This window comes from Mytilus galloprovincialis, chromosome 5 (assembly GCF_965363235.1).
Source record: "Mytilus galloprovincialis chromosome 5, xbMytGall1.hap1.1, whole genome shotgun sequence".
Classification (NCBI taxonomy): Eukaryota; Metazoa; Mollusca; class Bivalvia; order Mytilida; family Mytilidae; genus Mytilus; species Mytilus galloprovincialis.
This window is the reverse complement of record NC_134842.1, coordinates 86,858,859-86,885,345: the sequence shown is the minus strand read 5'-3', so window position 1 is coordinate 86,885,345 and position 26,487 is coordinate 86,858,859. Positions and strand designations below refer to the sequence as shown.

Genomic DNA, 26,487 nt, shown 5'->3' with positions numbered 1-26,487 from the left:
TTTTCAAATAAATTTTAATTACCAATTATTATGATCCTACACGATACAAAATAACCAAATGAAACCAAACACAATCTGCTTCTTTTAAGGTGGTACCTAACACTACAGGGAGATAACTCTGTAAAGTCAGCTAAACGTTTTAATTACATTGTGTTGTAAAAGGAATATTAAGCTTCTCAATGATCAAAATTGGTGTTTGTCAAACTGCTATATAACCAGTATAATTTTTCTGATAAAACGGTTGGTTCAAATTTTTTGAAATTTTTACATTTTTGTAAAAGGGTTACAGTAAATACTTTGTCAAAATTTTAAGAAAATTAAACGAGCCAAATTAATTTTAGTCGAAGTGTTGGGTACCACCTTAAGATGTGTGTAAATATCAAACAAACAGTTACTTGTGATATGCTTTTGATCACGGTTGTAAATTATCTTTAAAAAGGAGGAAAAGGATCTGCATCATGGGTTTGGTATCAGTAGCAAAATATTACAATAATGCAAAATAAATGACAGTACTGAGGATACTATCTATTTTCCTGGTTGTTTTTATTATAGGGGGAAATAATCCCAATGTAATTTCTTAGTCTATATATAATTACGTATAAAAGTTAATGAATTAAAATAAAATCATGTAAATTTTTTGATACATGTAATAAATTTTGTAATCATTTAGTGACTATTCTTTGTTTAATATATAAAATTAAGGCTTTCTAGTCCTTAACTTATAAATAAATAATAGAATTCCATTTAAAAAAGAATCCTCAGTATGTGTCAACTTTTAAAAATGACATCAAAAAACAATACAATTCTTATACAAAGTAAAACTGTGGTAAAAGCTATAATATAAAAATATTAAAACATGCATGTACAAATTATTTTTTGAGAATTACTCAACTTATTTACTGGGTAATGAAAACAAACTAAATATCTTGATCGGTGCAAAAATGATTAGATTACCAATGAAATAGCAGAGGTGGGAAAAATTTGGTTGATTATTTAGGAAATCACTGAAGTACCACTGGAGGAGGCCCCTCTAACAATCGGTGAGCACCCCCCCCCCCCCTTTATGAAAATTTCTGGATCCTCCGGTGAACAGATTACATTTCATTCATTCACATTTTTAACCTCAAGCTGTTTTAAACTATATAGTTTCTTTACTACTTCCAAATTTCTAAGCTATTTGTTTTCAAAATTAAGTAGTATATTTTTATATTTATTTATGGAATTATGGAACCCAGGAAGGGAGATAACTAGTGTTCAGTTATTATTTTTATAGTCCGATTTATGCATTAGGCCGGAATGTGGTATAGTGATTCAGTGTATGATATGTTTGCTCATCCATCTACAACTTTAACCCACAATTATCAAGATTAAATGGGACTTTCCCCGATACTTTCAAATAATCTTCAGTCTCTGCCGACATTGTGTACTATTTTTTATAACTTCTAAAGGTTCTTTAATCAAAGAATGGATTTTTCTTTTCTTATATCTTATTACTCATATTGAAGGATAGGTTAGTTCAGCTGATATCAACATAGATTTAGTTAGAGCAGATTCTCAACTTGCATCCACAAATCTAACAATTTGATCAATCTTCCAAGGACTGCATCAATAGTTGAAGGGTGAAATAGAATGTTTATGAATTTAACAGAGAGTTAAAAGCATATAAATGTCAGATCTCATTATGAAAATAAATATCTGCATGTAAAAGTTTTTTTTTTTAGTTTCAGAACAAACCCAATCATATTAAGGCTTGGTATAACAAGATTTTACAATAAAAAAAAATAAAATCAGATAAAAACCACTAAAATCAGATAAAATCATATAAAACACAAATGTTGTTATAGCAAACCTTACATATACTTCAAAGCTACAGTGGTAATATACTGTGGATTCATTTGTTTTCGTGGGTACCAATTTTCGTGGATTAAAGAAAACTTGCATGTTCGTGGATATTTAATTTCATGGTTTTGCGAACCTCTGTATACAAAGCCTATAGAAAATTTGTTATTCGTTGAACATTTAATTTCGTGGTTAGAATCTACCCACAAAAGCCACGAAAATTGGTATCCAATGAATAATAATGAATCCACAGTACTATTGTCTTGAAGTAGAATGTATTGAAAATTTGTATTAATGTCAATGACAAATTTGTCATAATGAGATCCAACTGTTTAAGACAATATTAAAAGAAGGATAAAAACATAATCAAAAAATTTCAAACTAACCTATCCTTCATATGATGAAATTTTAGGAGATGCTTCCAAAAGTTAAAACAAAGTATTTAAAAGGTCCATTCTTTCAATTGGGAACCCCAAAATTTCATTATAATAAATTAAAATACACACTGCCATTAGTTACAGAAGATAATCGGAAAGTTTCAATGAAAATCTACCAATAGTTATAACCGTGGATGAGAGATGATGATGGACAAACAGACAGAAAACACAAATCTTCCCATTGCAGAGGCGGTTTAGAGGGTCCCCAACCCCTTTTGTGGGAAATAAATTGTAATTATAAAGGGAATCACTTGGGCTGGCCTAGTCCCCTCTTAGGCAGTCAGTGGAGTAAAACCCAACCAAAAACCCAAACATTTTTATTTGGGGTCAGAAACTTAGTAGTTAAAATATTTAACAAGGGGCTAGTTTCATATTCTCTTTTCATAGTGTTTGGCCATCAAAATCCTACTATTTTGGATTGTAACCGACAAAATTCATTTCACAAAGCACTTGTAAGGCTTACATGGTACACAACTTAAAAATATATGTAAACCTATGTATGTCTTGTGGGTACTTTGAGAAACCATATGGCATACCTTTGGGACCCCTCAAATAACAATAATTTCAGTTGAATTTTTCATCAATCACAAAACAATAATTGAATGCAAGTAATATAAATAAAAAAAATTCTATAATTTGAAATTCAATACAGCAATAAAAATACAATTTGTTAAAAACTCATTCTGCTTACAAAATAACTGTCTACAGATTGTTCCAATAGAGATAGTAACTGTTCATCTGATATTGTTTGCAGGATTATTGTCTGAGGATTTTACCATACAACGAAGGCAGCAACTGTTACACTTTCAACTGAAAAGAAATAAAGTTAAGTTTCAATTATTTTATATCAAAATAATCTTAAGGGTATATAATAAAAATCCAATTTAAAAAAAAACATATCAATGAATGTGAAAACTCTTCTTATTTTTGCGACTTCATTTTACTGAAATCTGTCAATAAAGTTAATTATAAAGTCTATAATGTATTATAAAGAAGCGATTTATTTTATGTTGCATTAAGTCTTTTGAAAGATATCTATTGAAGAACCAGATGGGGCATTTTTTGATATTCTATGATATTACAAAGGCTGAAATTTAAAATCTATACTAAGGCCATATTTGGCAAGTGAACATTGTCATTTATCTTACCTCCTATACATTTCCAGGAATATGATTGGTTAAAAGCGTCCGCGTGCAAACCGTGTATATTTGATATTAGGTTAGTAGGGAGGCGGGGCTTATCTCATACACGGTTAGTAGTGGAGTTACGTCCCTTTATATTCCATATTAGGTAAGAAGGGGGCGGGGCTTATTTCATACACGGTTAGTAATGGTGTTATGTCCCTTTATAAAAACAAAACGTTACTGAGAAAAAATCTTAAAAGTTCCAACAGACGAAGAAATTGATGATTAAGATTGAATTAAATTCATAAAACACATTTAAACCTTACAAGTCGTTATTGTTGGCATCTGTTTGTGTAGGATCAATGGAAGTATTTTCTTAATGCTTACAGTATTGAAGACTTGCTCATTTTGAGAATCACTAGTCTTAATTTCACACGTTCAGATAGTCGGTAAGATAAATTCGTTACATAGTGTGCTAGTGACGTAATACGGTATATATGGGGTCAGTAAATTCCATATGGGGATTCGAGCTTCGCTCTTACCCCATATGGAATTTACTGACCCCATTTATACCGTATTAGGTCACTAGCACACTATGTAACTAATAATATGGTACTGATAAAATAAAGAGTATACTGTTGACCAAACTCTTATAAACCTTTAACCCTAAAGTCAGTATTTATTTCCAAATAATATTATTTATAGAATTATTTTCTTTTAAAAAGGGATTAATATTACTGGTACCTACCTATATATTAGCTGTATTAGACCACCAAGTCTTATTCCCACACCATGTATGTATGTATGTACGTAGATCCCTCCGTTTACGGAGCACCCCTCGAGAGCTGCGAGGGTACAGTGGAATCCGTGTACACTCCCTATCGGGATTAATGGAGATGTGTCACTAACGTATTTACAATGAAAACATGCCACAGAAAGTATCTAAAAAGAAATTAATACATTTATTAATTTTACAAACTAATTTATATGTCAACCTAAAGATTACTTTACAAATTGGTCTGATTTCTTACTTTATGTACCAATAGTTTAACATTCACCTATTTTGTAATATTTATATAAAATATCGAAAAACAAACCAAAATAGTCAAAGGTTTATGATTTGAATTCTGCACTCAACTACTTTGAATAATGAAAATGAGTTGTCTCCCATTGAATAAACATATCTTGCAGTTAATTACCAACTAGTCTCCCCTTGAAAGTTGATTCCTATCTCAGGATTTACTCTCGTAATTGTAATAGAAATTCTTGTTAATGTACCTGCTATCTCAAAACATTAAACTTGTAAATAAATTCTTCAAAGATGTTTTTCATGCAGAAAATAAAGATGAATATGTACTTTTTATACACATGTATTTCTAGAAAATGTGTAGAAATTGTTTGACTTCAATAAACTTGCCTTCTCAATTTCATGGTTAAGCCTCAGACTTGGTTGAAGATTTTATTGACCATCTTCCTTTGAGCTGCTCTCCTGGCTGCCAGGGTGGCTGTCATCATTATCTTAATTGCAATCTTTCAGTTTTTGGTCCATTATTTATAGAAATAAATAAAAAATATCAGATGCACTCTCAATTAATCACATATCTTGAAAATTTCACCAAATCAATTCTACCCGTAATGACCCATGATTTCTCCCACCCTCAAAACTATTATCTAGACCTCTGTTTACATTTTTTTTATTTACAGAACTCTAAATAACAGTCAATACATTTTTTTGTATTAGCTAGTATAATGCATTTGAATCTGATATCAAAGTAAAAACAAATGTGAAAATCAAGTAAATAGTTATATATATTCCCTACCATGAGGAAATTTCAAGAATGAGGAGTTAAACAGGGGAATAATTTATTACCTCCCATTGCCAAAAAAATTCACCTGTTGGGACTCCACATCATTGCTATATCTAACAAAAATACAAAATGGTAGAGCTATAATTAAAAATAAATAATTTGATATAAAATATTCAAACATTTACAAAAAATATTTAGCACCTTGGTATCATTCTCTCCCATTACTCTGACTTTCTCAACCATTAAAAAAAAATGGTCACCAAGATATAATCAATATTGCTGAAAGTGGTGGTTAACACTAAAAATCAATCAATCTTTTTTCACCAGGATGTTTCTTTACTATGATTATTTTGAAATAATTTGTTTGAGCTAAAAACAATGCTAAAAATAAAAAAACATTGGAAAAATATTTATATCATACAAATAAGAAAAATAAAAAAAATACATTTTTTTTTTTTAGATTCTCCATTCTTAACCTACTGGAAATGTTTTGAATACACATAGACCCATTATTAAGATAGTCTCAAGAAAGTCTACAAGTAATATTGTAAAATTCTGAAGTATCAATTTAGCATACAACTTCCAGTCTTGCTGAAAATGGAGAATCTTTACATTTTTTTTTTTTTATTTGTGATAAAAATTATAAACATTTTTTCAAACATACACAAAAATAGTCTGAATTACATTCTTTTTTGTTTCAGTCGTATTGCACAATAATTTCCTGCAGCCAAAGTTGAAGTCACCTGAAAAAGAAATATGCATTCTAATATCTGTCAGAACAATATTCAATGCAAAGGAATCAGTAACTGGTTTTTGCATTGATGATGCATAGAAAATTGATTTACTTTGTTTTAAAGTGATGTGTTGACATGAATTTACAAACAACCAGTCTTCTTTAGCAAACAAGGGATGACAAGTAGTTGGTTGTTGTCCAACATATTTGTTATTATTTCATTGTTTTATCATAAATCTAGCTGTTGGTTTTCTTGTTTGAATTGTTTCACATTTTATCATGTCGCCTACTTTCTGTTTAATAGTTAATTGTAAAGTATATGTTTTGCTCATTGTTGTAGGCCATACAGAGACCATTAGTTGCTTACAAGTTCATACAAGTGAGAGGTTTAGCTAGCTATAAAACCAGGTTCAATCCACAATTTTCTACATTAGAAAATGCCTGTACCAAGTCAGGAATATGACAGTTGTTATCCATTCGTTTGATGTGTTTGGACTTTTGATTTTGCCTTTTGATTTTTGATTTTCCTTTTTGAATTTTCCTTAGAGTTCAGTATTTTTGTGTTTTTACTTTTTACATCCATGTCATTTGGTCTCTGGGAGAGTTATTTTATTGACAATGATCTTTTTTACTTTATACATGTGGACAATTTTAGAAAACAGATTTTCTAAGTAACAGTATATTTTTTTATTTCCTTTATTTATCTTCATACCTCCTAATGTCCTCCTTCCAGATTATATATACGATTATAGTTTTAAGAAAAATTAAAGTATACTACTTCTCTGCATAATTAAAGTATAATACTTCTTAGCATAATGAAGAACTAGGTTTGTACATGCTCTTTGCTGAATAATTCATTAATTTATGTACTGGTTCTTACCATAAAAGTCAGCTCCAATGCCCATTCCCAACTTAAATCCTTACAGACAAGTTGTGAAGCTAATCTGAAATATAAAATGTTGTCATATTATTGATAAAATGGTTTAAAAGGATCACTTGTTACTGTATTAAAATTAAAAAGAAATGGGTTATATTCAGGGCCGTAACTACCTATGAGGCAGGGGAGGCAACTGCCTCCCCTGAAATTTCTACACCAAATTTTTTTTTGAAGTAATAAAATGAAATATGTACACGAAGAACTTGAATTTATATTTTAAACAACACAAGTTACAGTTTTAACAGTGTTATCAAGATACGTGATATATCTGTCCTTTTCCGGAATTTTGATAGAAAGTTAACCGTTTCAGTATAGCTTTATTTATTTTTTCGTGTGGCCGTCTTTCTGTCATTCAGTATATATTCGTACGAGAACACATATGAAACTTTGCTTTCGACAATTTTGAATAAAACTTAACTATTCACATTCATTTAGGGGCTCAATTAAGCAGAGGAAGTTCCCTTCGTATTGTGAATCTTTTATGATATCGGAAATTCGTTACCGGCTGAATCAGCTGTTGGATCGGTTTTTTTTTAACGTCTCCCGATCGCACGAGAACATTATGGTCAATGCCATAGTAGTTAAACACTCCCATTCGTTGTAGCAGGGACGTTCTATACTAAGTATATACTCAGAACAGAAGGTCCTTGGTTGTAGTTATATACATGTCTGTTCAGCTTACAACGATATTGAAATTCAAGGTCCTCGATAAAAAAAAATATCTTGCGTTCTATGATCTTGCTTTATATGTTTTTTTTAAACTTACCAGTTTAATTTCTAACAAAATTATCTTTAAATACAGATAATAATTGTTTGCATAAAAATTGCTTCCAGGATCCAGCAATACTAATGTGTTTCTTAAAGTAAGGAAATCGAAGAAAACGGGTTATTTTTAGGCATTTTACTGAGAGAAAAAAATCAGCGGTCACCATGTATTTACTGTTAATAATTATAGGTCAAAGTACGGCCATCAAGACGGAGCCTTGGCTCACCCCGAACAGCAATCTCAGGCTCAGACAGCTTGTTTTTACATAAAAATTGCTTCCAGGTTCAAGCAATACTGATGTTTCTAAAAGTCGAAATCGAAGGAATACGGGTTATTTTTAGCCATTTTACCGAGAGAAAAAAATCGCGGGGGGCGTTAAAGGCCTCAAATTAGACAATCGGCGGCTCCGAAACCCCTGCCTCCCCTGAATTCGAACCCTAGTTACGGCCCTGATATTCATGTACTAGATGTTGAGAACATATTGACTAGACAGCAATCCAACAACATAACAAACCAAATAATCATGTTAGATCCTTCAATTTACACTACACATTGTATTTGTGCTGATATCCAAAGAGGGTAGAAATAAATAACAGAAATTTAGTGTGATTATTTCAAGGCAAGGAAAATAAAAAATGGATCTAATTATTTTTATACATGAACTACATTTATCTTTTTTTTCTTTCTTCTTTTCGAAACTGTATACTGGTACCTACCTATATATTAGCTGTATTAGACCATCAAGTCTTATTCCCACACCATGAAAACATCTCACAGAAAGAACCTAAAATATAAAAATTGACAATTTATATACTTTATATTTCCATTTCCCCTACATTTACCAATATTGTTCGGATTTCTGACTACGTGTACACAAAAGTATAACATCAATAGCTGTAAAATCAATGTAAAAGATGAAAAAAAAGTCTTACAAATTTACTTATTGAATTTGAACTCCACAAAAATAATGGTTTAAACATATTTTATTGTTAATAAAGGTAAATCATCTGCACATTTTACAATGAGTTATCTCCCATTGAAAGGCAAAAAATAACATTTTACGTTAGCAACATCACTTTCTCCACTGTAACTGCATTGTATGCTCTAAATATACACTTTTTATCAAATAATGTATAGAATGTATAGAACTTGTTTGACTAAATTAAACTTGCCTTCTTATTTTCTTGGTAAAGCCTCAGACTTTGTTGAAGATTTATTTAACCATCTTCCTTGGAGCTGCTACCATGGTTACTTTTTCATGCTTTTCAACATAATTCTTTGTGCTGGTCAGTTCACTGAATACAATTTATGCACTTAACGAAATGTCCTTTCCATTGTATTTAATCAAGTGTACAATTGTCCCAAGAATGTTCCAAAGCATCTCACAATATTTTTTTTTTCCATTCATGTCAGTTGAAGTTATTCTCAATGTAATATACAAATAATATTTTCAATTCATACGTAAAATACAGTAAAAATACCAGATGTGCTTTTAAATTAGTAACCTGTATTATTGCTATTTTGGCCATTTTTCCTTTGATCTTTTTTTGTGATAATTTTCATATCATGTTACTCGCTTGAGATGGAAAATTATCGCTAGAAACTAAGCATGCACGTGGAGTTGCTAACGAAATTGACATGAAATTGACATGAAATTGACAACGTCGTCATACATTTTTAGGTAAAATAGCGATAAAAAGATCATCATTGTTCATCTTAACTCGATTGCCTTTCTCGCTTTCGCCGTCCCGGCTCAAGCGAGAAAATCAATCTCGTTGAGATGATCACTGATAATCTATAATTTTCTTTCATTTAGAGAGCTCTAAATAATAGCTCTTGTATTAGTTTGGAGACATCTGATATGTAAAGACCTAAAAAAGAGGTAATAAAAAAGAACAGAATAGTAATTGGCTAACACCTATAATTCACAAACATTTTCTAATGTTTTGGAGCATAGTTTAATAAAATATCCCTTCTTTTAAGTTTATCATCATGCACATCATACACATGAAAATTATACTCCAAAAATTGATCATAGCCTGGCCTTACGGTCATAAAACTTTCGAGCATGATTTTTGTACTTAAGACTCGAAAATCAATTAACCAATCAAATTGCTGGATTTCATGTTTCGAGCATCATTTTTGTGCTCTGAGCACTGAGCAAAGTTTTATGCCTTCAAGGCCTGAAGAAGCTCAGTTGTGCAAATTCATATTTTCCTTTAACAATGGAGAAGGTCTTTTAAATACTGAAATTTAAACGGTATATGGAATTTTAAAAGGTCAAAAATTGGTGATGACAATCAATCTTAATCAATTTGCATGCTCATTATGAGAGTTCTAAAGATATGAGTTCGAAACAAAAATTGTTACCTTCTTAAAAAGATTTTAGATTAAAAGCTCCCAATTCTAGAAAAATTAGAAAAATTATAAACATTTCAAACTGCAGTTAAGTTATAATTACACAAAACTGGTACCGTCTGTAAATTTTAATAAAAGTGGGGAAAATTCCTCAAACAATTTCATACTAGGAGTTACACAACTTCAACATGAGTGCAATCTTTCATTGAATAAAATTGAGAATGGAAATGGGGAATGTGCCAAAGAGACAACAACCCAACCATAGAAAAAAACAACAGCAGAAGGTCACCAACAGGTCTTAAATGTAGCGAGAAATTCCCGCACCCAGAGGCGTCCTTCAACTGGCCCCTAAACAAATATATACTAGTTCATTGAAGTTTTGATGGTACAAGAAACACTGAAAATATAAAATACAAATTTATTAAATGCAAAATAGTGGTATGAAGTAGAAAATCTTTTTAGGACCAAATTTAGAAAGAAAAATTGTGAACTAAAGAAATGGTAAAAAAATGCTGATTCTTTAGAATAAAAAAACAATTGTCCAAATTCAAATTGCATGTGATAAAAATCATTAAATTTTAAACTTTAATAACTGAAGAAAAAAGTTCCAAAATTTACAATTCAAAAGAAACATTTTTGTTCCCAAATCAAGTTTGACACATGTATCATATTAATAGGTGATGTCAAAATTTTGTTTTTCATAAGACTGCTTCCAAAAACCTCTGTTTGAAAAGAGGAGAAATCACTGATATCTTGACATTAATAGAGATGGACTTAAGCACAAGGTAACTCTTGGAATGACTGGTTCCTTAAATGGAGGATAACAGTCAGAACTAGCTTCAGTCAATACACAGACAGGAAACAGCTCTTTTTGGCCATTTGTAGAGGAAACAAATCCCATGTAATAACGTAAATAGTTTTTTTCCATCTTCAAATGATAAAAAAAGCAATTATTTAAACCCTCAGGGGTGGTTCAAGCCATTTCTAAAGAGAGGGGGCTCCCAGCCAGGAAAAAAGGCAGGGTTCAAACTAGTTTATGTTCTGATTCAATTGCACTGATCATCAAAAAAATTGTAAGGGTTCCCAAGAACCCAATGTCTCAACGACTTTTGCTGTTAATCCCAGGCTCAACAAAAATGAGGGGGAAAAAATCAATAAAAATATTCCTCTAGATATTATCTTTTGATTGTAAGAAGCTTCTGTCCAAGTTTGGTAAAAATCCAGGATAGTTTATGAATCTAATAAAATGTTTTAAAAACTTTAACTTCAGATTGTATTTAAGGTTAACTAAGTCCATTTATAAGTAAAATACGGAAAAACAGGAACAAAGTTTTAAATAATTTTCCTTCTAGATACTAGCTTTTGATTGTAAACAAGCTTCTGTCCAAGTTTGTTACAAATCCAGAATATTTAAAGAATTTATTAAAATTTAAAAAACTTTAACCACAGAGTGAATGTATTGTATCCTGGCATTTATAAGTAAAATATGGAAAAATTAATTCGTTTTATTTACAAAATTTACTTCTGGATACTATCTTATGATCATAAACAAGCTTCTGTCGAAGTTTGGTAGAAATCCAGAATAGTTTAAGAAAGTTATTAAAATTTCAAAAACTTTAAGCAAAAAATATTTGTGATTGCCAACGACGACGCCGCTGACAGAATGTAAGATGGCTAGGTCTCATTTTTTTCAACTAAAGTTGAAGGCTGGACAAAAAGTATTAATGGTATTTTACATTTACAGTTCAGCAAAATGCATAGTATTTTTTTTATTTGAATTGTCTATAAAAGATTCACTTATGATAATTCTTATAACAATACTTCAGGGATTGTTGGAGTAATTAAACTATATTGGCATGTTTTAATTTCTATGGCACCTTCATCAGAATAAAAACTAAAGAGTACAAAATGGTGAAGTGATAATTTGCACTTCACAATGTCAACAGGAGGAAAAATAATAAATAAAAAATAAAGAAGGTAATAATGGGAGTAGACTTTAAAAAGAATGTTACATAAAATTTGTTGAATAGTGTTTAATCAAATTTTGCAGAGGTACATGCTTCCAATTGGCTTCGCTCAGAGTTACTGCCTCTAATTGGGACCACTCTGCGGGGGGTACTGCTTCTAATTAGCTTTAGCAGACAGAGGTATATATGTACTGCTTCCAATCAGCTTCGCAACAAGACAGAGGGTATGTGCTCCCAATTAGCTTCACTAAGAGGTACATGCTTCCAATTGGCTTCGCTCAGACAAACATACTTCTTCCATGTTGAAATAGTAAGGTAAGCAAGTCTGTACTACATCCAGCATCGTAAATGGTACATAATTGCAATTCAAATGTCGTCCAAATTTACAAAAACATATTTTATTTAACATTCTTGATCCAGTTAAAGTTCACATCTACGTTCACTCCCTATTTGTAATTTATCCTGATGGTGTCATTGTCAAATGCAAATTAACATAACAGAATTCTGTACTCTCCTTTAGTTTCAATCCTGATAAAGGACCAATAGGAACCAAAATATATCTTATTGATTCACTGTAGCAATCCCTATAGTATTTTTCTTATCTTTTGATTGAAAGAAGCATCTGTTCAAGTTTGGTAAAAATCCAGAATAGTTTATGAATCTAATAAATGTTTAAAAAACTTTAACAGCAGACTGTATGTAATGTTTAATAACTTGAAGAAAAACTAAGTCCATATATAAGTGAAAAACAGAAAAATGGAATTTCATTTTTACTTCTGGATACTATCTTATGACCATTAACAAGCTTTTGTCCAAACTTGGTACAAATCCAGGAGAATTTAAGTAAGTTATTATAAATTTTAAAACTTTAACCAGAGTGAATGTAATGTTTCCCAGGAGAAAAACTAAGTCCATATATAAGTGATAAACAGAAAAAATGGAATTTTATTTTTACAAAATTTACTTCTGGATACTATCTTATGATCATAAACAAGCTTTTGTCCAAGCTTGGTATAAATCAAGGAGAGTTTTTAGAAAGTTATTAAAATTTCAAACTTTAAGCAAAGATTGAATATTTCTTGATGCTGCCAAGGACGACGCCAATGAAGGAATGTAGGACTGCTATCTCTCACTTTTTCAACTAAAGTCAAAGGCCTGACAAAAAGGGGGATCCAACACCAAAACTCCCACCCTCTGAATTTGCCACTGCCCTCAAAGTATGGTACATGATCCAATTGGAACCTGCTTGGTTAATATAACTGATTGTGTGCAATTTTTAAAAGAAATTTAAGGGGAATTTCGAAAAGAAATGTCAAAATCTTATCTACAAATCATGATGAGCCATTGTTAAATGTGATGAAAAGGTTTAAATTAAAAATAGTTGTCAATTATGTACTGATAATTATAAACCAAATAGTTACTAAATATTTTTAAATCGAATAAAAATTACACTAATTTTAGAAAAATATGATGTTGAATGGACAAAGAAGACATAAACAAATAGTCTAAAAAAAAAATATTTTAAGAATTTTCATCATAAAATTAAAATTTGAAACAAGTTATCTCCCTTGCTTAAAAGTAATAGATTTCAATTGTGTAAAGACCAAGAAACAAACAACAAATGTTGCTTATATACAACATTTGAGGCTTAATGATAAAACTTGATTACATTTTTTTTCAAGCAAAAAGTGAATACTGTGGATTCATTATTATTGACAGTGTTTTTTTATTATTTTTCATGAGAACCACAAATTTTAGTTTTTCACAAGATTATTTTTTGGGATTTGTATGGAGAATTTGTAATATGTCTGAATGAAAGCATATTATTGGGGATTAGAGTTGAAAAATTAACCCAAGAATGAGATATCTGAAGCAAAATAGATTTTACTACCATTTAATGCTAGGGATGATTATTTAAATTTCTCTGGGAAATGATGATAGTTTTAGATAACTCAGAATGAAATTATTTTTTTAGGGGTGTGTGAAATGATTTAATTAATTGCTTTCCCATTTGGTTAAAGATTTAAGTGATTTTGATAGATAAGAGATACATCCAATTAGATTATAATTTTTAAATGTTACTTTTACTTCACCATTACCTTGTTCCCAATAAGTGCTTTAAAGAAACAGATACCCTGAAATAATTTTGTTGACGCTCAAGTAAATAACATTTTGGGACATTTTTCACAATACTGTATTTGAATTCAATCTAAGATACAAATATACATTTAATTTTTTCGTTTCCAATACGTCATAATATGTCAAATACAATTTAGAATTTGATTTAAGACATTTGCTTTTGACATTGTTTCAAAAATTATAAAAAGTTCAGAGTAGCTATAAGCTCCAAATTGTGTTTTTTTTTAATATTTAAATGACCGTACAAATATCAAATACTTTCATTTCAGAATTACATATGAAGATTCCTTTGAAAGCAGAACACTTGAAAACAATAACACCATCCAAAGAACAAATGAAAAAACAGAAGAAAAAACCAGACACTAACTACTGAAAGCTACACCAAAAAGAAACTATGTTACATGTTAGTAAGAGACGCAGCGCTCAAAGCTCAATGTATTTCTGAAATGATAATTTGATATTTGTTTAATCTTCAAAAACAACTTTCAAGATGAACAATAATGTTCAGCTATGAAATTTTAAATGCAGATGACTGTGACCTAAATTTAGTTTCAAGTACAAATGTACTTTGTTATTCTCCAATTTGACAAGCAAGATGTATTGAAAACAGTAAAATAATTGGGGAAATTGTTTAATTACAAATCTGAAATTTCAGGTTTTATCCTTTTCAACTGGTGTATACCACCAAAAATTGCATGAATTGCTATGCAAACCCAATTTCAACCACCCAAAAGCACTGGCAATGCAAACAAGACAATGTTTAAAAATGTTTTATTAATATCAGTTGATCATCGGACCCAACGACCTAAAATGTTTTACAACTTAATAAACCTCATCTAAAGTTATTTCGACTATCACCATTTCTACATTAATCAATTTGACAAAATATTATAAACAAATCAAATAAGCGGGCTATCCACTCTGGGTTAATCTCCAACCTCTTTTTTTAGCTTCGACTGTTGTTGCATATTAAAGTATGCCAAATTGAACTACTGAAATTGATGGGCAAATCATTTTACTGCATTCCTGAAGAAAATTTTGTTCAATGGTTTAATAATCGGGGACGCTTTTTGTGTATTTTGTAATCAAACATATCTTCTTTCTGAGTTTTTTATTTGATTTCCAGTTTTTATAGTACTTTCTAAATTGTATCTTTACATCACTATTGAATGCCCCATTTTTTTTTTTATTCATTTTTAGTCAAAATTACGTTGTTCTCATGAAATGCTTACTAAAAATACTGTGATTTATGTATTCAAACTGAAATATGTTCTAATTGCTTCTGTAATAAATAAGATGAGGAAAACTTTTATAATTAAAAATGGCTCATCATAATCCAGAAACATTGTTAAAAATTTTGATGGTGAATATTTGTGAAAATCATAAATGATTTTGTTTTATATATAAATATTAACTAATTTCAGAAAATCAGAATCAAATTCAATCACATTTTCCCAATTACTAAATGCTTCTACCATAAAATAGTGGAGGAGGCTTTTTCACCTGGGCAAACTGATTTTCAATTCAGACAGCATCACATTTAAGCAGTATATATTAATAATAAAATACCCTAGGTTTAATAATGTACCCCTCAACTTTCTCAAGAGTAAAATATACATGAATTTTGATCTTGGCATAGTGTACCTGAATTTTACTTCACAAATTTAGAGCAAAATTGCATCTATTAGTTGAATTACCATATTGTATCGAAACCCTCATTTCATAGGAGTTACCTCCCCTTCTAATTTAGTGAATTTTTATTTCACTACTCAGTGGCGAATCCAGATCTTTTCATGAGGGGGCCCGCTCCAGCCATGCTACAGTGATTCCTTATATAATCTTCCCACAAAAGGGGGGGGGGGGGGGGCAAGGCTCCCTGGATCCACCTATGCTACTGTCATTCAAAATATCAGTGTTTTCATGTAAACCCGAGTCATTATTTGTTATTTTACCTTATATTTTCTGTAAAAAAAGATACATTATTATATTTTGGAACAGTTCAATTGTAAAAATTCATAGAAGCATATCTTCATTTACTCCAAAAAATATAGAAATTTTTTATTTATAATCTTTTATTTAACACATTTAATAATTTGGTTATGCATGAAAAAGGTTTGAACATTTCTTTTTTCATTCGTTGATTAAAGTAAATAAACATTTCCATTTTTTTTTTCTATTTAAGAAATTATTTACCTATTATATTAAGTAAAACATTTTGAAGAAAGAGATGAAAAAACACATAAAAAATTCATGTTGCATTTTGACAATTTTTGATAGAAAAAATGGAGCGAACAATGAAAAAAAACCATTTAACTTAGTTAAACAATTAGTAAATAAGTTAACATCAAATACTTGCTACCATTCTGTGGTGCCTGAGATCACCCTTTTTTTTTGTTGGTGCTTGGTGTCAGATCATTCCTGGTCTTTGGTAAGTTTGGTGTGTTGTGCCTGAAATCATCCCTGGTCTTTGGAAAGGTTGGTGTTTGGTGCCTGAGATGATCCCTGGCTCTTTAGTTTGGTTGGTGCATGGTGCCTGAAAACCTCTTAGGTCTTTGGTTGGGTTGGTGCTCTTTGCCCTAGTTCATGCCTGTTCTTTGTTTTGGTTGGTGCTCGGTGCTGGAGATCATCCCTGGTCTTTGGTTGGATTGGTGCTTGGTGCCTGAGAACCTCTCAGGTCTTTGTTGGATTGGTGCTTGGTGCCTGAGAACCTCTCAGGTCTTTGGTTGGGTTGTTGCTGTACAATATTTTGTTATCAGTGTAGACAATTTTCTGTCACTTCTTTTGTTTATGTGTTGTCATGTCTTTTTTCACCACATGGTTTTAGATTGGCCCTTTGGTATCTTCCTTTTTTTATGTAAAATCTTGTTAATCATTATACCTCACTGTTTGAATTTTGAGGATTAATATTATGGAAATACCATTAGAGATATGCTATTCCCAGATGTTCCAGGACATGGATACCTTCTTGATTACACTGTGTGTGCTGCTTCATTGAAAAAAGGGGAAAATTAAGATGTCTGGTGTGTTAAATTTTGTGAGGTAGGATATTTCTTGTGTTCCTTCTCAAATTTGTACACCAGTTAATACTTCTGATTGACTTTTTCTGTGTGTTTTATCTCATTGACAAAAATACACAAAAAATAAATACTGTATACTTATACATCTTTGTAAGAACTCTGAAATGGATATGAATAAGAAAGATTAGTAATTTGTCACTTTTATACAAAGAAATGGACATACAGAAATTTATATGCCACTTTTCTTCATCTGTTACAACCGAGCCATACTCTGGGGTCGTATGACTGAGGTTGTATCTAAAACAAAAACAAATTTGTAAATTATTAGTGTTGGAGAACATTGGTGTCACTTCCATCAAATGAGTCCATGACTGAAACATCCTCTTGGCTGCATCTGTAAAAAAAATCTGTAGCGTTTTGGAGAACGTTGGTGTCACTTTCATCAAACGGGCCCTTTAACAAGCTCATGGTAGAGTGATCTTGTTACAATTGTATAGTGCTGCGGAAACTATGCGCTACCCTCCCTGGCCTAGTACAACGGAGTCTATTCAAGGTCTATGACTGTAACATTCCCCTGCTGCAATCTGCAAAAATCAAAATTATAGAATTAAAAATCTGTTGGTGAACTCTGAAATGAAACATAAATAAATATACAAAATTACATACGGGCATAAAAGAATAATATCAATTAAACTTTATTTTATTTTCTTTAAAGTAAAATTCAAAATTAATTTTTTTTTTTTAATCAACTTTTTTTACTTTATTGTGCCATGAAATTTAGCATTGTAACTGCTGTAAAAATACCAAAACTATTGCCATTTGGCTTAGTTAGTCTGTTTCTTATGTTACCTTTTCAGACATGGGACACAGACTTCTTTTTAATGAGTTTTACTGTGTGAATTGCAGTGTGTTTGTTTTTTCTACGTTGGCTCCTAAGACGTATAGGTGTGGGTTGAGATCTCTCAAACCTGTTTAACCCACTGTATTTATGCACCTGTCTCTAGTTAGAAGCCTCTGGCCTTTATTAGTCTTGTATGTTTTTTAATTTTAGTTCATTTATATGTTTTTGAGTTTGGTATGACATTACTTTTACCGAACTAGTACACATTTTTGTGTAGGGCCTGCTGAATTTTCTGGTGGAGTTGAAGAACCATTAGTGGCCTTCGGTTGTTTTCTGCTCTTTGGTTGGGTTGTTGTATAATTTTGTATAAGATTCATATTTTTTGTTGGAAAAACCAGTCACCAAACCTGTTGTGTGCAGAGGCTCCCTTGTTTCATTTTTTTATTTTGACATTCTGTTCTTTTTATTATCTGACCAAGCTGAGCAACCTTCTACTACAATGGTACCTATTAAATGTTGCATGCATACAGACCAAAATGAGGTTAAATGATAGTCTTGGAAAAAAATAATAAATATGTAAAGTTTTTAGCTCATTTTTACAAAATTTAACTAAACAGACTGCTACCCATTGGTTTTCCCGTTTGAATGGTTTTACACTAGTAATTTTATGGCCCTTTATAGCTTGTTGTTCGGTATGAGCCAAGGCTCCGTGTTGAAGGATGTTCATTGACCTATAATGGTTTACTTTCATAAATTGTTATTTGGATGGAGAGTGGTCTCATTGGCACTCGACACACCACATCTTCCTATATCTACTTGCTAATTGCAGGTCATTACTTCATTATTCCACTTTAATTTATGTTTATCAAAAATGAAGTGCTGTTATTTATTGTCTTTTTTTTTTTTTTTTTTTTTTTTATAGCAAATGCCTCTTTAAGTGATAAATTATCTTAATGTATTTTTTCAAACTTTTAAAAAGTGAATGGAAGCTGACTAAAATACACAAGATAATTCAGTAATTTTTTTTTAACAATTTCAAGCTACTATGTGTGTAAAATATCAAAATTTAAGCTTAGCTTTACAAATTTGATGGATTCTTTAATGTTTTTTTAGTGAAAGTGACAAGCTCCTTGTGAAAAAAAGCATATTCTAGTATTGCACAAACCATAAGCCTTGCTATCAACAGTAAATTTAGTGAAAATATTAAAATCAAATCTTCTTATCATGTAGAAAAAGTTATGCTGCATTTTGTTCAAACTCATTTATACTCTTCAGAAACTAAAAAAAAATCAGTCAAAGTCAATCAAATGTTTAGCATTGACAATGCATTGAACATTTCAATAGGACTAACATACATATTATAGGTCTTTACGACTCAAGAGGTCAAAGTCCATAAAACAACCACCAATGACAAAATGCTTTCCATGTCCTCAACTAAGGCCATTCAACTTCAATAAACATTTGGTTTGTCTAGTCAAAGTCAAAGTGCAGTGCTAGTAAAATAGTCTCAACAGAGTAGAAATGAGTAAAAAAAAAATGTTTTTGAAGATATTTGAACATTTATAAAATGATATTTATTTCAAGATGTAGGACACACATTGGACATTTTAGTGTGCTGATTTGGGTCTCCATGCTGTGGTATTTTGTTAGAAGAATGGCATCCTACATCTTAGCCTTGGAATTTATTTTGGAAAATGAAAAAAAAACTTTTGTTGATGAAAGCATGGCAAAAGGCAATTTGATGTAAACAATTTCTGTATTTCTTTTATCTTAGTTATCAATTATAGATGTGAGAGTAGATAGGACCTTTATCAGGACTCTGGGATTGGGTGTTTTTAAGCTCGGGATTTCGGGATTGACCCTTTCAAGATCCGTGAATTCTTTTTTCAAATTTCTAGATGTCGAGATTTAAATTTATTTAAATTCGGGACTAGCTGAGGATTTCGAGTTTTTAAGCCGAGGATTTCAGGATAAGATTTCAGAATTATGATCCTTGTGGTCACAGTTATCTCCCATTGATTACAAGTAAGCTTCATCAAAACAACTCCATTCACTTGTTTAATTTTGAAAAATGACCAGAGCAACTGAATTAATTTTAAAGACCATTGAGGTAGTGGCCATTTTCCTTAATAATAAGAGTGACATTTTTCTCTTGCGGGGGAGTCAAGATTTCCAAATATTTTGTTGTTTGTTAATTGCATCTGACAATTTTTTTTTTTAAAGAACAAATTAGCTTATTCAAAATAATTAAATTTGAAACTCTTCAATTTGAAAAGTTTTCTGTATGAAATTTTGTAGTTTGGTTAGGCATTGCACAAAAAGGGTGGGCTTGATATAAAAAAGTTTCACCCTGCAACATGCTCATGTGCTTAGGTCAGATATTGGTGTGTATGTAAGTTATTTGTTAGTCTGTTTATTTTATTGACAAATCTTTTAGACTTTGGATGATTTACAAGTTCATGTATTGTATAAACATCAGTCTATAGTTGAAGACCTGTAGATGTCTTTGGTTATTTATTTTCATTGGGTAGCTGCCTTGTTGATTTATACCCTACATCCCCCTTTTTTCATAATGATGCATAATATCTAACCAACAAAAGGAATACTCACCAAGTTTGATTATAGATGAGGTTCTTACCATAATATTTGGTAACCCCAGATATACTTAACAGCTGTCTTACTGTTCACATTGCTTACTCTTCAAGGTCATCAATCTCTCTTCTGCTCTCTGCTCAGTTGTTGGCTCCTCTAAAACATCATTTCTTTTTAATAAATATGAAAGAATGGAAATTAAAACTCTATATTATTTATCATTCTTTATAAATCTTGGTTGGTTGGCCGGGTCACCAGACATATTTTTAAAACTAGATACCCCAATGATGATTGTGGTCAAGTTTGGTTTAATTTGGCCCAGTATTTTCAGAGGAGAAGATTTTTTGTAAGAGTTAATGACGACAGACGACAACGACGGACTGTGACGCCAAGTGATGAGAAAAGCTCACTTGGCCCTTCAGGTCAGGTAAGCTAAAAAAGAGTACTTAACCTATATTACCTTATTATAACTTATAATGATAAATTTCATTGATAAAATGTATGTCTGTATAAATGACTTGTATACTAATAGCAACAAAAAGTATATTTTCAGACATTTAATTTTTTTTAAAACTTTTTCAAACTTTTGAGTGAAAATGATAAAGGAGAAGGTCCGGTAAGGACTCATTTTGGCCTCAAATTTCAGTTTCATCTGACGAAAGATTTTGACCACTTTTTAAACACTTAAGTGTCTATTTTACTTGATTCAATTAGTTTATGTGAAAGATTTTAACTGATTTAGTCATTAAAAACGATCCGATTCCAGCTTAAATATGAAAAATCTACCAAATATGCAGAAAAATGTCACTTTACAGATGGTTTTTGTCAAAAATGAAAGTGGCCGCATCTGTGTTCATCCACAACCTTTATATATCTTATGTATTATCAAAAAATACAACTTACATTTCAATATTAAGGATGAACACGAATGCGGCCACTTCCGTTTTACACGGAAACCGTCTAAAATTTAACTAAAATGCTAGAATTTCGAAGATTTCAGTAATTTAGCATGACTTAATGGCGCTACAACCCGATATATGTGCATTGCATAGTCAAAAACAGCCCATATTTATGTGGCAGACGCATCCAACTGTCCAATAAATAACTAAAAGTTTACATTTTAACAATTTTGTAAAACTGTTATATTTTGGGGCCAAAAAGGGGTCTTACCGGACCTACTCCTTTTGTGCAAATTGATTATACATGTATGAGATGAAGAGTAGCAATAAAAGCACTGTTCCTTTCTTTTTGTTTGTTTATTTATGCTGTCTATGTACTGATTTTGTGTTCTGGATGGATATTCCTGTGTGCATATTCTTTGTTTACCAGCTATTAAACTGTAGCACTAGGTCTATCAAAGATGAATATCACTTTATACTTTAATGTCCAAATCATAATAATAGTCAAATCTGAGAAAAGTTTATCAAAAAGAATTTTGGAGAAATTCATCAAAAAACTAATCCAGAAGCTTTCGGTCTCAAACATTTATGAATTTTTTTTTAAGTATATTTAGTTAAGATCACCACAGAAACTTACAATCTAATTGCTAATATACATATAGTACAATATATTATAAGATAAACCTGCTAGTAATCCGGATGGTAAAAAAAAAAATTGATTAAGTTTTGTAATAAACTATTTGACTAGTACCTGTATTCACTTGGTCTACTGTATCAAGGGAAAATCAACATGTTTGTGAAATGAAGTTGATATACTGTCTTTCTTTCCTAGATGCATCTGAATACCAATTTAGATTTTAGATGGCTAAATTTGTAGTGTCAAAGTACTGAAAAGAAACATTTAATTTTAAAATTATTCCAGAAAATGTGTTGCAAACAAAAAAGTATGTGTGTTTACTCCTACCTTCCCTAAAGTTTTGTTGGGAAATTTATTGACTAAGCAATGTTGCTCCCATAGACTCAATACTTTTGAGTCTATTGACCCTACAATACAAGGTTTTCAACATAGACGTTTTCAGTAAGTTTTGCCAACCAGTTCAAAAACTTTACCCAAAGAGGTAGGGCCAATTTGCCGATGATTTTTTTCACAGAAGGGCCAATTTCAAAAAGTGCCGAAAGAATGAAATTTACTATAAAAACAAAAAATAGAAATGCTTTTTGATATCAATATCTCGATTTACATATATTATGACATATGTGGCCAAAAGTTAATTTGACCCAAAAAAGGATGAAAGTCCAATATGCGGATTTTCAGGTGTTTTTAGGTGAGAAAAACAGGGAATCCCCTCAGAAGGACATTTCAAACCAAAAAAAAGTTATGCTTTTTACGACTGTTGTTATTCATACTACTTGTTCCCTCAAAAATGAAATTGGTTTAGAGTGTCCTTATTACATAAAAAACAACTTTTTAAAGAAAAAATTGTAACATCGATAAATTGTACCGATATAGCTTCTTAATAAGAAATATATTTATAAGCATCGCCGTAGCTCCAGTAGTAGAGCACAGAACTACTAATAAATGATGGCTTTAAAGAAAGGGTTCGAATCTCGCTCAGAATATTTGCATTTTTTGTGTTGTTATATTAAATTTTAATGTTTCTATCATATTTTTTCGGATGTTTGCTTAATTCATAGAGTCATTCTGGTTTATTTTGACTATATAGTTTACTAGTTTATCATTTTGCATGTACCAAAGAAAAAATAATGGATTGCTTGTTGTGTGCATTCCTAGACGATCTATACTCTTGACTTACTTTCTATTCATGTGGTTACATTTATTACATATATTCAAGGACCAACTGCCGTCAAACTGATGTAGGGGCCTGTACATAACCAATAACACGAGAATTTATTATATAGCAATGAAACCTACATGTTGCGGGTGTTATATACACATAACTTAAAATAAGGCCATTGTATACAAGGTTCAAAACAACACAAACTATTTTTCGAAACCTTTTTTGAACATGGTATAATATGTAACAAATGCAGTCAACAACAATTGTGTCGCCAATTCACAAACTGTTTAGATACTAGTACTGAAATTTTTACCACCGTCCCTATACCGGTACCTTTGTCATCAGAAAATAAAACAACACAACAGAACAATCAATTACACTACAAATCGTGAGTGTAGGTAAAACATCAAGAAGCTGTTGCATCTGTATCACAACGAAGGTCCGATTTGTTAAAATGACAGAAAAGGCAATATAACATGTGTAAGTAACACAGGGTGATCTATGACCAACTGACGGTAAGATGTTCTCGGGTTAAAATATATACATGTAGTATCTTATCTTATCTTATAGACGATAAAACCTTAAAAGACCAGGAAAAGTACAGATATACATATATTTAGAATGAAAAAATCAAGATTTGAATTTGTTCCATGTTATTTGGCTCCTTGGCATGTTACGTGGTATGACACCTTGCATAAAGGATGTTAATAATAAAATAAAATCAATATTAAAAAATCAATAGCCTTGGCCTTGTTTTTGTAGGAATACCTGTTCAAGGTATGAAAATAGATGATGTGACGCATTTTCATGTACTATAATTAACATCTATCGAGCTATTTAAAGCATGATTTACCTATCTAATCGAATGAAACAAATCGACGGCAAATTGGCTCTACCTCTTTGATTGGTTAAACTGTTATTTGTTCCCTAGACAGATACATGAATGTGAGCTCTATTCTTCTTGTAATATTTGCCACTGGACATTATGCAACCAACAATCAATCATGAATCTTAAATGGTTAAAGTAAAATCTCTATGCTGTAACTTAAGTAAAGCTTGTATATATAGACATGCTCAGACATTAAGAAGATCTTTTACATCTCTAGTAGTAAATCAAACAAAACAGATCACATTAAAGAAATTTATGATAAATAAATGATACCTTAAATCTTCTATAACTTTGAACTCATTTGATGTCCCCAAAAATTTTAAGGAAAAACACAGGGGTTTGTCCAAGTATTTTTTGAAGTAAAGATCAATTTAAACTAAAATGAAGCCCAATTCAAACCTGTTGATCACATGATAATGTATACACTCAAATCTACTCACTTCACACTTGAGTAACCAGCCGTGTAGCCAAATATTTTCTCCTGACAAAAGTATTGCAAAAAAATATGTAACTGAATTTTGCTCAGATAAAAAAGAATTGCCCTGAAGGGAATTGTTTTTAACTTGTTAAAGAACAGTAAAATCTGAAGCATGAGGCTCAAAGAACCTGCATTCAAATTTTTAAGTTTGACCACGAAAACTGATAAACTAAAAAGTGGACCAGGGACAGATATGAAGAATCAAGTTCTTCTACCTTTTGAAATATAGCTTAATAATATATACACTTCAACCCTAGACTGCATCTTCATGCTAACTGTAAAAAAAAAAATATAAGTCCATTTATCAGTAAAATACGAAAAAAAGAAAAAGAAAAATTTTCAAAACTTTGCTATCGATAGTTGAGCAAAACATATGCTATCTATATTAATGAATATTCAGTTGGTGTGACTTTCACAAACATCAATATATTTGCTATTGCAAACTTGACAAATCATGACTGCATCAACCCAGTCTAGTTTATTGTTGGTTGCTTAACGTCCAGTGACAAATATTTCCTGCATATTTCGAACGATAAATGAACACGAGCCAGCTTCTCAAATTTCTTCAGATGGTCTTCTGTTTTCATATTTGTATTTGTATTTTATATTCATGTTCTTCATTTTTGAGAAAAGATTTTAAAAGCGGTGTTCTGAATGATCCATAAAAGAGGGGGGATAGGAGGGGTCTTGATCCCGAAATCCCGGACTTGAAAAAAACGAAATCCCGAGGTCCCGAATTTAAATAAAGCAAATCCCGACATCCCGAAATCCGAAAAAAAGGATTCCCGGATCCCGAAAGGGTCAATCCCGAAATCCCGAGCTTAAAAACACCCGATCCCGGAGTCCCGATAAAGGTCCTATCCCCCCTCATATAATGAAAATAATCTGGAAGCATATCAAGGGGTGAATATTTACCTTGGGTTTTTGTGGCTTCACGAACAGTTTCAAAGTTTACATCGTAAATCTTTTGCTTCTGTAAATTGTGTCCATCTTGTTCGTTTGAAGACAAAGTGCTATTTGAAACACTTTGGCGGGAAGTTTTCCAATGGCCAAAAATGAAGGGTCTTTAAACTTTAAACCAATGAGAACTAACAAAACAAGACACACCCTCGGTATTAAAACTACTCATAAAATTTGTTTTCCCACAGCCTTGTTGAACAATAAACTTAATTAAGATCTCAAATCGAGCATAAAAAGGTCTGATAATATATTTGATATAAAAAATGACATCTAAAGATCTTTTTAATATATGCTTCAGCAATGGAAAAACTAACAGTTTCCCTTTAATCATGGATACTGGTTTTCAGGTAGATGTTTATAATAAGTGATTTATTAGACTTTAATTAAGAAGGGTATTAATTTTTTTAAACTTTAACTTTAACCACAGAGTGAATATAATGTTAACTGGCAGAAAAAGTAAGCCCATTTATAAGTAAAATACGGATAAACATGATGATTTTTTTTACAAAATTTACTTCTGGATACTATTGTCTGAACATATAAAACAAGTTTCTGTCCAAGTTTGTGGTAGAAATCAAGGATATTTCAAGAAATTAAAATTGAAAAAATAAAACAATAACCACAGAATGAATGTTACTGGCAGAAGAAAAAAATAGTCTATTCATAAGTAAAATACGGATAATCAGGATTTCTTTTTTTACAAAATATTTTAAGAAGTTATTAAAATTTAAAAAAAAAAACTTTAACCACAGAGTGAATGTATTGTATCCGTGCATTTATAAGTAAAATATGGAAAAATTAATTCGTTTTATTTACAAAATTTAATTCTAGATACTATCTTATGAGAATAAACAAGCTTCTGCCCATGTGTGGTAGAAATCCATGATAGTTTAGAAAGTTATTA

At 31.0% G+C, this 26,487-nt stretch overlaps 2 long non-coding RNA genes across 2 annotated transcripts; both read right to left on the bottom strand.

Annotated features, from left to right (window-relative positions):
* On the bottom strand, positions 1 to 12,650 carry LOC143076613 (uncharacterized). The gene is made up of 6 exons (XR_012978724.1): positions 8,817 to 12,650; positions 8,361 to 8,428; positions 6,822 to 6,885; positions 4,818 to 5,951; positions 4,149 to 4,342; positions 1 to 3,086 (listed from the first exon to the last, which is right to left on the bottom strand). It is a non-coding gene; the product is annotated as an uncharacterized LOC143076613 (long non-coding RNA).
* A 6,713-nt stretch (positions 12,651 to 19,363) lies between these two features.
* On the bottom strand, positions 19,364 to 25,678 carry LOC143076612 (uncharacterized). Its single transcript, XR_012978723.1, has 3 exons — positions 25,539 to 25,678; positions 22,209 to 22,344; positions 19,364 to 20,714 (listed from the first exon to the last, which is right to left on the bottom strand). It is a non-coding gene; the product is annotated as an uncharacterized LOC143076612 (long non-coding RNA).
* Positions 25,679 to 26,487: the final 809 nt, after the last annotated feature.